We start from the raw sequence: 10814 nt of genomic DNA on the forward strand, positions 1-10814 counted from the left end.
TTTTGTGAGACTTTGTCATTTAACTGAGGGCAATTGAAAGATCGAGATGTCGCCTAGAGGGGGGGGGGTGAATAGGCAATTACAAACTCTTGCGGATTTGTCTTGTAAGAATGCGGAATTAAACTATCGTTTAGTTTACAAGCACAAACCCTAAATATGCTAAGCTCAACTAAGTGTAACAATAGCAACTAGAGCTAAGCAAGATAGGCACAAGATATATGTAGCACAAGTGATAGCAAGATATATGTACTTCAAGCATGATGGCTATCACAAGGAAAGAGAGCTCGGGTAAAGAAATAACCGAGGCACGCGGAGACGAGGATGTATTCCCGTGTTCCCTTCCTTTGCAAGAAGGTACGTCACGTTTGGAGGAGTGGAGGTCCCACGAAGGATTCCCCGCGCCACGAAGGCTCACCCTATTCTCCGAACCACACCCACGAAGGATAATGGCCCTTTCCTTATGGTTAGCTTTTCCTCCGCTCCGGAGATGGCAAGCTCCACAACCACTTCACAAGCTCCACGAAGGAGAAGCCCGGGCCTCTTCACAATCTTCTTGAAGAGATCACCGGAGCACCAATCACCAAGCCAACTAGGAGGTCTCCCTCCAAGAGTAACAAGCTCACGGTCTCTCACTCAAACTAATCGTGGTAAAGAGCTCAACACTATGCAATGATGCAAAGCAAGAACACTAGATGTGTTCAAGTCCTTCACACTCTAATCCCACCAAAGCAACGAATGCTAGGATGAGATTGGAGAGGAAGAACAAAGGGGAAAGTCAACCAAAGACTCCAAGATCTAGATCCCAAGAGATTCCCTCACTTAGAGAAGAAATGGTTTGGTGGAAGTGTAGATCTAGATCTCCTCTCTCAAATCCTCAAGAATGAGCAAGAATGGTTGGAGGAATCAAAGGGGAGAGCAAGTTCTTCAAAATGGAACAATGGAGGTGAGAGAATAGGAAGAACTCATTGTCTCAAGGTGGGAGAAAGGTATTTATAGCAAGGGAAGAAGAAATAACCGTTGGGGAGAAAACTGTGTGAAAATCGCATAAAAAATGGCCCCAAAAAGAGGCCCAGCCGGCTGCCAGGCCGGCCGACCGGTTATGGCGCTGAGGAGGCCGGCGGCCCGTCCGGTCCGACCGGCCCAGCAGCCGGGCGGGGCGACGCACGCGCACAGCGGCAAACAGTGTGAGGGCGCACGGGCGCGTGGGCTGTGCGAGGACGGAGAGGGCCCAGCCCAGCCAGGAGGCCGGTCGAGGCCGGGCGGCAGCCAGCAGCCGGCGGGCGCCGGCGCCGGGCCGGATGAGGCAGCGGGTCGATCGGCTGGCCGGGTGGGCCGGCGCCTGGCCCGGTCCGGTTGGCGCCCGGTCATGGCCGGGTGGGCCGGCGCATGGCCTGGCAGGCCGGGTGGCCGACCGGCTGCCCCTCCTCCTTTTTTTCTTTTTTCCTTTTTATTCTTTTCCCTTTTTCCTTTTCCTTTAATAACTAGTGCTCCCGAACTCCGATTCGAATGAAACCAATTTTGTTTGGAAGATAACAACAAATGCTATCCTATGGAAAGTGAAAACACAAGAATCTGTAGGAGGGGATTTTATCATAAATATAAAAGGTAGAACCTTATATCATGAATAACCGATAAAATCACCCAACCTCGAAAACGCAATAGAAGATGCATGCGAACTCCGTTTTCGATGAACTTGGGCTTGTTGTAAAGCTAGCAACAAGCTCAAGAACCTTACACATAGAAACACCAAGAAGCAATAAGAATATGCAAAGTATGCAAAGGATTGAGCTCCCTAAGACGATGTGATCAAGTTACCCAACCGAAAGCCCCTCTTGATAGTGCGGCTATCTATCCTACAGTCCGGTCTCCCAACAACCACCTTGAGACCGGTAAAAAGAAAACCTAGCAAGGCCATACCTTTGCCTTGCGCATCCCGCTTGATCTTGATAATAACTCTTCAAGCTCTACACAAGCCGGAATGCCTCACTTGATCATTGTTGCTTTGTGAAGACTCACAAATGCTCCCCCATACACTATGATGGGAAAGCTTCATTGATGCATATCTTCACAAGTCCATTATCACCAAATGGACGGCAAGCTTCAAGCATGTGATTCACTTGAGATGCTCATCTTGAACTTGCCCAACTCAACCTTGTATCTTCACATACTCACTTAAGATAGAGCATGGCTAATATTGAGTTCCACATGAGAACTCCTTCATGGCATCCATACTTGAATCCAACACATGGAGTACAAGTAGCACCTATGGAATATTCCTTCATATAAACTCAATGAAAACATTAGTCCATAGGGGTTGTCATTAATTACCAAAACCACACATAGGGGCAATATACCCTTACAATCTCCCCCATTTTGGTAATTGATGACAAACACAATAAGAGGGTTTTATATAATGAATATTAGAAACAAGTACGCAACTTATCCGAGAATAAGTTGTATACAAGAGGTTGTATTTGATATGGTCAAGTAACACAAAGCTACTAGCCCATATCAAAACCGGCTCTACTCACACAACTACAACGAATGCACGAGATGTGAGTAGAACCAATATATAGAGAAAACTCCCCCACAATGTATGCACGTGTGATGAACATGAATTCATTGCATACATTGTCAAGATTAACCTTTGGGACAATTTCCACTATATATATACAACCATGCAAGACATATAAATATGGAATGCATGAGAGGCAAAACTTAAGTATAAAACCGTTCCCTTAAACCCTCTAAACTTCTCCCCCATTGGCATCGATTGTCAAAATGGGTGAAACATTTAGAAGGCCAATATAATGTGAGTTCCTCCCCAAAGTGTGCACTTCTCATAATTTGAGTGGAATCAAATGCACATATCCAATGATGAATACTTGAAGGAAGTCAAACTATATTGAGGATCAAAGATTGCATAAGAATAACATGATGGGGAAAGTTTGCACAAATAAAGCAAGCAATCAAAGATCCAATTGGACAAACAAAGATATCATGATAAGAGAGATATAGTGCTCTAAAATAAAATAAGAAAGCTCCCCAAGGTTCGTGCACAATTTATAATGTTTGCATTTGAATACAATATGCACAAACATGGAATCCTCACTCCCTATATATCATTTAGAACACAACTAAGATAAAGAGAATATGCTTATCAAGAACAACTTTAGTCCAACAATTACGAGATATGAGTGCATGAAGAAAATAAATAAACCAAGCACTCATAAATCTTCTTTACCAACCCACTAAAAACAAAAGGGGTAAAAGATGGTCGGCAAAGAACAAGGATATCAAGGTGATGGATTAACGCTCTTATGTATATGAGTTTCTAAAGTGGACAAAGTGATCCATAAAGAAACATGCACACACAAGAGGTTAACAAAATAGATAAGACAAGATATCCAAGATGAAGTCATAAAATATACCAAAGGATATTTGCTTAAGAAGCATATATAGCCTATGGCTCCAATTTTCACTTATGGTATATGAATGAACTTCAACCAAGTTAAATCTCAAAAACATCACAACTAACAATAAGGAAAGTAGAGATAGTTGGAGTGTTTTGAGAAAGGCAACAAGTATCACAAATATGGATTTATTTCACAAATTCATCAATATTTCACACAAGAGCTCTTTGAGGAATTGATATGCAATAAATTGCTAGAGGGCATATTTTTGATAGGTGAATCATAAAATATGATATATATATATATAACCTATCATATGCATCTTCTCAAATTACTCAAATGTTCAATAAGAAGTTTTACTTTAAAAGGGTTTTTCAAGAACCGCAATATTTTTGAAATAAATAATTTCATGCCAAGATACAACCTACAAGAGATTGGATGCTGTATGAGAGTGCATGAATAAGATACTTGTTACCGAGATGGCAATGGCTTGATGTAGTAGATAAGAGTTCATCGATCATCCTAGCTTGACTCCAATTATCATATGGTGACAACACCTTCCTTATAGATGAGACAAGCCTCCATTGCATGTCCAATGTACCTAAAACATCATTCAAGTACATCTTGGTCCCCAAACTCATTGGGTCCAATATGGTTAGACTAACCACAATATATAGGACACACTCCATATAAACATGTGCATATTTAGATGAAATTTGAATTTCATGCACATCTTAGCCATTTAGGATTTGATGGAGTATATCCTACATAATGGATCAAAAGAAAGCAAGCATGCTACAAGTATAAACAAATTACATATAAGCATGCACCAAAACTTTTAAAGATCCAAGAAAGATATACTTTGGACAAAACACGAAAAGAATTAAATAAGGCATAGAGGTGTCACAAAACAAATTTGTTGTCCAAATTATATCTAAGAAGCGAATCACAAAAGATTTGTTCAACAAAGTTCAACAAGTGAACTAAGAAGAAACCATTGAGCATAAAGGATGAAATAAAGCAAACATGCTCAAAGATTTATCTCATTCAACAAATAAAGCAAAGAAGAAGGAATGAGATAGCAAAACTCCCCAAAAGAGCAAGGTTCGAACAAATAAACCAAACCCTCACTTTTCACAATGGCACAATGTACCATAAATAAAAGGTATGTATTCCAAAACAAACACTTGATATGAATCAAGAGGATTTATCAAAGGATTTTTCAAAGGGACAGGGAAGACATATGGGAGCAACAAAGGTTTCTTGGAAATAAAATAAGAAAGTAAGAAGCAATCCAAGGTCAAGGTGATCCATAAATTCAACCACGTACAAGGTTATCAATTGTCAAAGACAATGAGAATATTGGAATTAGCTTCCGGTGGTATATTAACAAGGATAGTATGAATCAATTTCACAATAAAAGGCATAGGATAAGTATATAGAATTAAGCACTATGCATGGATGAAGATTCTTGATGGCTTCAGTTAGTCAAACAATCACGCACGGCAATGATTAGAATAACTTGAAGCAAATGGTGTCCCGAATAAGATATAGTGATATGTATTTGAGGAAGAACCTCACCAAGAATCTCTTACTCAAACAAGAACCAAAAGATGAGCAATAAAATCTTTTTACTACAAGTGGAGCTTGTTTGAGCAAACGTGCCACCTAGAATCAAGATAATTACGTGTATCAACACTAAGTGGCAAAACCTCATATGTTCACATTTTCTAGGCTTGTGATATGTACAAAACATATTACTCCCCCATAATATGATAAAACATTTCTTCTAAACAAGAGGCAACTAAAATTCGACTAGAGATGATTAATGGATATTTAGAATTTGAATTTCTCATGAGTATGACACACCACATAGTGACTAGATAATCTCGCAATATCAATACTAAGTGGTGGTACCCATGTACACACATTTTAAAGAAAGAGAGATGCACAAAGCATATCACTCCCCCAAAATGGGATGTTCCATTAATCACTTCAAAGAGAGCCAAATAAGATATCATCAAGATGCATTAGGCTCAAAACAATACACAAGTATATGATGAGTCAAACAAACATACTTGAATACACAAGATAGGCAAGTAAGACACGACACATACATACACATATTTGGTACAAAACCAAACATGCAAAAGGGGCAAGTAACTTACAATAAACATGAAGAGTTGAAGTATAAGTTACCGCAAAGAGGAACATTGTATATAAGATATAGATGATAATCCATACGACTTGGCTTGGTAAAAATATAATATATGAAGATCCCTTAATTCTTCATGAAGTAGCCAAGTCTCCAATGCCCTCCACCTACACCTATTGATCAAGTTTGAGCTTGTTGGTCCCCAACCAAGTTGGGTCCTAAGAGGTTAGTCACAATAGGCTTGGCAACCCAAATGGTTCTTTTCTTGAAACCACTTTGAGTTCCAACAAACTTAGCAAACACATTGCCATCCTTATCCTTCCCTAGAGAATAATCATCATCAACAATTATAGGGTTAGATAAGGTACCACCTAAGCAAGAAGAAGCAAAGTCCCCCTTCTCACGGCATAAGTAGCAAGTGTTCCCCTTTCTCTTCTTTATTGATTTCTTCTCTTGGGGAACAATATCTTGATTCTTCTTGGGAAGTGGCCTATTGATACATCTCCGACGTATCGATAATTTCTTATGTTCCATGCCACATTATTGATGATATCTACATGTTTTATGCATACTTTATGTCATATTTATGCATTTTCCGGCACTAACCTATTAACAAGATGCCGAAGAGCCAGTTCTTTGTTTTTGCTGTTTTTGGTTTCAGAAATCCTAGTAAGGAAATATTCTCGGAATTGGACGAAATCAACGCCCAGGGGCCTATTTTCACACGAAGCTTCCAGAAGACCGAAGGAGTCACGAAGTGGGGCCACGGGGCGCCGACACACTAAGGCGGCGCTGCCAAGGGGGGGCCCGCGCCGCCCTACTGTGTGGCCCCCCTGTCAGGCCCCCTGACCTATCTCCTCCGCCTACTTAAAGCCTTCGTCGCGAAACCCCCAGTACCAAGAGCCACGATACGGAAAACCTTCCAGAGACGCCGTCGCCGACAATCCCATCTCGGGGGATTCAGGAGATCGCCTCCGGCACCCTGCCGGAGAGGGGAATCATCTCCCAGAGGACTCTTCACCGCCATGGTCGCCTCCGGAGTGATGAGTGAGTAGTTCACCCCTGGACTATGGGTCCATAGCAGTAGCTAGATGGTCGTCTTCTCCTAATTGTGCTTCATTGTTGGGTCTTGTGAGCTGCCTAACATGATCAAGATCATCTATCTGTAATGCTATATGTTGTGTTTGTTGGGATCCGATGGATAGAGAATACTATGTTATGTTGATTATCAATCTATTATCTATGTGTTGTTTATGATCTTGCATGCTCTCCGTTATTAGTAGAGGCTCTGGCCAAGTTTTTGCTAGTAACTCCAAGAGGGAGTATTTATGCTCGATAGTGGGTTCATGCCTCCATTAAATCTGGGACAGTGACAGAAAGTTCTAAGGTTGTGGATGTGCTGTTGCCACTAGGGATAAAACATCGATGCTATGTCCGAGGATGTAGTTATTGATTACATTACGCACCATACTTTATGCAATTGTCTGTTGTTTGCAACTTAATACTGGAAGGGGTTCGGATGATAACCTGAAGGTGGACTTTTTAGGCATAGATGCATGCTGGATAGCGGTCTATGTACTTTGTCGTAATGCCCAATTAAATCTCACTATACTCATCATATCATGTATGTGCATGGTCATGCCCTCTTTATTTGTCAATTGCCCAACTGTAATTTGTTCACCCAACATGCTATTTATCTTATGGGAGAGACTCCTCTAGTGAACTGTGGACCCCGGTCCATTCTTTTACATCGAATACAATCTACTGCAATACTTGTTCTACTGTTTTCTGCAAACAATCATCATCCACACTATACATCTAATCCTTTGTTACAGCAAGCCGGTGAGATTGACAACCTCACTGTTTTGTTGGGGCAAAGTACTTTGGTTGTGTTGTGCATGTTCCACGTTGGCGTCGGAATCCCTGGTGTTGCGCCGCACTACATCTCGCCGCCATCAACCTTCGACGTGCTTCTTGACTCCTACTGGTTCGATAATCCTTGGTTTCTAACTGAGGGAAACTTACTGCTGTACGCATCACACCTTCCACTTGGGGTTCCCAACGGTCGCGTGCTGTACGCGTGTCAAGCTAAATTTCTGGCGCCGTTGCCGGGGAGATCAAGACACACTGCAAGGGGAGTCTCCACCTCCAATCTCTTTACTTTGTTTTTGTCTTGCTTTGTTTTATTTACTACTTTGTTTGCTGCACTAAAACAAAACACACAAAAATTAGTTGCTAGTTTTACTTTACTTGCTATCTTGTTTGCTATATCAAAAACACAAAAAAATTAGTTACTTGCATTTACTTTATCTAGTTTGCTTTATTTACTGTTGCTAAAATGGGTACTCCTGAAAATACTAAGTTGTGTGACTTCACAACCACAAATAATAATGATTTCTTATGCACACCTATTGCTCCACCTGCTACTACAGCGGAATTCTTTGAAATTAAACCTGCTTTACTAAATCTTGTTATGAGAGAGCAATTTTCTGGTGTTAGTTCTGATGATGCTGCTGCCCATCTTAATAATTTTGTTGAATTATGTGAAATGCAAAAGTATAAGGATGTAGACGGTGACATTATAAAATTAAAATTGTTTCCTTTCTCATTAAGAGGAAGAGCTAAAGATTGGTTGCTATCTCTGCCTAAGAATAGTATTGATTCATGGACTAAATGCAAGGATGCTTTTATTGGTAGATATTATCCCCCTGCTAAAATTATATCTTTGAGAAGTAGCATAATGAATTTTAAACAATTGGATAATGAGCATGTTGCACAAGCTTGGGAAAGAATTAAATCTTTGGTTAAAAATTGCCCAACCCATGGACTGACTACTTGGATGATCATCCAAACCTTTTATGCAGGACTGAATTTTTCTTCGTGGAACCTATTGGATTCAGCTGCTGGAGGTACCTTTATGTCCATCACTCTAGGCGATGTAACAAAGCTTCTTGATAATATGATGATTAATTACTCTGAATGGCACACGGAAAGAGCTCCACAAGGTAAGAAGGTAAATTCTGTCGAAGAAACCTCTTCCTTGAGTGATAAGATTGATGCTATTATGTCTATGCTTGTGAATGGTAGGACAAATATTGATCCTAATAATGTTCCGTTTGCTTCATTGGTTGCTCAAGAAGAAAATGTTGATGTAAACTACATTAAAAATAATAATTTCAACAACAATGCTTACCGGAACAATTCTAGTAACAACTATAGGCCATATCCTTATAATAATGGCAACGGTTATGGTAATTCTTATGGGAATTATTACAACAATAATAGGAATACACCCCCTGGACTTGAAGCCATGCTTAAAGAATTTATTAGTACACAAACTTCTTTTAACAAATCTGTTGAAGAAAAGCTTGGGAAAATTGATATAATTGCTTCTAAAGTCGATAGTCTTGCTGCTGATGTTGATCTTTTAAAATCGAAAGTTATGCCTAATGAAAATCATAATAATAATATTGTTACTACAGCAAATGCCATCCAAGTTAGAATTAATGAGAATATAAGATTGATGGCCGAATTGCGTGCTAGGTGGGAAAAAGAAGAAAATGCTAAAGAAGATAATATAGCTAAAGTTTGGACTATTACCACCACTAGTAATGCTAATGCTCCACATGTTGCTGCACCTCCTACTATTAATGGTAAAAGAATTGGTGTTGGCAATGTTTCCACTTCTAATGCAAAGCGCGAAAAACTGCCTGAAACTGCTAAAACTCGAAACCGCTCGTGATAAAACTGCTGAATTTTTTTCCAACATTGGGGACAATGATCCCATTGCTTTAGATTATAATGGTTTGGATTTTGATGATTGCCACATCTCTGAAGTTATAAAGTTCTTACAAAAACTTGCTAAGAGTCCTAATGCTAGTGCTATAAATTTGGCTTTCACGAAACATATTACAAATGCTCTCATAAAAGCTAGAGAAGAGAAACTAGAATGCGAAGCTTCTATTCCTAGGAAGCTAGAGGATGGATGGGAGCCCATAATTAAGATGAAGTTCAATGACTTTGATTGTAATGCTTTATGTGATCTTGGTGCAAGTATTTCCGTTATGCCTAAGAAAATCTATAATATGCTTGACTTGCCACCATTGAAAAATTGTTATTTGGATGTTAATCTTGCTGATAATTCTACACAGAAACCTTTGGGGAGAGTTGATAATGTTTGTATTACCGTTAACAATAACCTTGTCCCCGTTGATTTTGTTGTCTTGGATATTGAATGCAATGCATCTTGTCCCATTATATTGGGAAGACCTTTTCTTCGAACTGTTGGTGCTATCATTGATATGAAGGAAGGTAATATTAAATATCAATTTCCTCTCAAGAAAGGTATGGAACACTTCCCTAGAAAGAGAATGAAGTTACCTTTTGATTCTATCATTAGAACAAATTATGATGTTGATGCTTCGTCTCTTGATAATACTTGATACACACTTTCTGCGCCTAGCTGAAAGGCGTTAAAGAAAAGCGCTTATGGGAGACAGCCCATGTTTTTACTACTGCACCTTTATTTTATATTTGAGTCTTGGAAGTTGTTACTACTGTAGAAACCTCTCCTTATCTTAGTTTTTTTGCATTGTTGTGCCAAGTAAAGTCGTTGATAGTAAGGTTCATACTAGATTTGGATTACTGCGCAGAAACAGATTTCTTTGCTGTCACGAATCTGGGCCTAATTCTCTGTAGGTAACTCAGAAAATTTTGCCAATTTACGTGAGTGATCCTCAGATATGTACGCAACTTTCATTCAATTTGAGAATTTTCATTTGAGCAAGTCTGGTGCCTCAATAAAATTCGTCTTTACGAACTGTTCTGTTTTGACAGATTCTGCCTTTTATTTCGCATTGCCTGTTTTGCTATGCTTGATGGATTTTTCGATTCCATTAACTTTCAGTAGCTTTGTGCAATGTCCAGAAGTGTTAAGAATGATTATGTCACCTCTGAAAATGTGAATTTTGATTTTGCACTAACCCTCTAATGAGTTGTTTTGAGTTTGGTGTGGAGGAAGTTTTCAAGGATCAAGAGAGGAGGATGATACAACATGATCAAGGAGAGTGAAAGCTCTAAGCTTGGGGATGCCCCGGTGGTTCACCCCTGCATATTTCAAGAAGACTCAAGCGTCTAAGCTTGGGGATGCCCAAGGCATCCCCTTCTTCATCGACAACATTATCAGGTTCCTCTAGTGAAACTATATTTTTATTCCATCACATCTTATGCACTTTGCTTGGAGCGTC

The sequence above is a fragment of the Lolium perenne genome, chromosome 6, assembly GCF_019359855.2.
Source record: "Lolium perenne isolate Kyuss_39 chromosome 6, Kyuss_2.0, whole genome shotgun sequence".
In the NCBI taxonomy this organism is placed as follows: Eukaryota; Viridiplantae; Streptophyta; class Magnoliopsida; order Poales; family Poaceae; genus Lolium; species Lolium perenne.